Source organism: Nothoprocta perdicaria, unplaced genomic scaffold (assembly GCF_003342845.1).
Source record: "Nothoprocta perdicaria isolate Ctin4 unplaced genomic scaffold, notPer1 scaffold_1000, whole genome shotgun sequence".
Lineage (NCBI taxonomy): Eukaryota > Metazoa > Chordata > Aves > Tinamiformes > Tinamidae > Nothoprocta > Nothoprocta perdicaria.
The window spans coordinates 1-1,034 of record NW_020454096.1 but is presented as its reverse complement, the minus strand read 5'-3'; the positions used below and the strand labels follow the sequence as shown (position 1 = coordinate 1,034).

Genomic DNA, 1,034 nt, shown 5'->3' with positions numbered 1-1,034 from the left:
GTGTGCAGCTTCTTGAGGTACTGCGGGGACAGGGGACACGGTCACACGGGGACACGGGGACATGGGGACATGGGGACACGGGGACAGGGGGACACAGGGACATGGGGACACGGGGACATGGGGACATGGGACACGGGGCCAGCTTGACCTCCTCGACGGCGCGCTCCTGCGTGTGCAGCTTCTTGAGGTACTGCGGGGACCCCCGTGTCCCCCCCCCCAGCTCGCAGCCCACCCGTCACCAGGGCCCCCCCGCACTGACCTTCTCGGTGTCCCCGCGTCCCTCGCAGGTGACGCCGCTGTCCCTCCTGTCGCCGCCGTAGAGGGGGCCGGGGCCGGCGACCCCCGTGGGGCCCCCCGGGGCGGGGGGCGGCGCCAGGGGTGGGCAGCCCCCGGGGGGCAGCAGGAAGGGGGTGGGCGGTGCCGGGGGGGCCACGGGGGCAGCTGGGGGGGCTGCAGGGGCAGGGGGGGCGCCCGGGGGGGCCCCCGTCGGCTTCGCCTGGCTCAGGATCTGTGGGGACAGTGGGGGTGTGGGTGGCACCAGGGCGCCGGTGCCCGCGGGGTCCCCATGTCCCCGCACTGTCCCCGTGCTGTCCCTGTGTCCCCATGCTGTCCCTGTACCCAGTGTCCCCACATTCCGCACTGTCCCCATGTCCCCGCGCTGTCCCCGTACCCAGTGTCCTCACATTCCGCACTGTCCCCATGTCCCCGCACTGTCCCCGTACCGTGTCCCCACATTCTGCACTGTCCCCATGTCCCCGCACTGTCCCCATGTCCCCGCGCTGTCCCCGTACCCAGTGTCCCCACATTCCGCGCTGTCCCCATGTCCCCGCGCTGTCCCCGTACCCAGTGTCCCCACATTCCGCGCTGTCCCCATGTCCCCACACTGTCCCCGCGCTGTCCCCATGCTGTCCCCGTACCGTGTCCCCACATTCCGCACTGTCCCCATGTCCCCGCGCTGTCCTCGTACCCAGTGTCCCCACATTCCGCGCTGTCCCCATGTCCCCGCACTGTCCCCCTGTCCCCGCGCTGTCCCC

The 1,034-nt window shown here is 72.1% G+C and overlaps 1 long non-coding RNA gene across 1 annotated transcript; it reads right to left on the bottom strand.

The window, feature by feature from the left end:
• Positions 1 to 140: 140 nt before the first annotated feature.
• LOC112948454 lies at positions 141 to 304 on the bottom strand. Its single transcript, XR_003249623.1, has 2 exons — positions 260 to 304; positions 141 to 190 (listed from the first exon to the last, which is right to left on the bottom strand). It is a non-coding gene; the product is annotated as an uncharacterized LOC112948454 (long non-coding RNA).
• Positions 305 to 1,034: the final 730 nt, after the last annotated feature.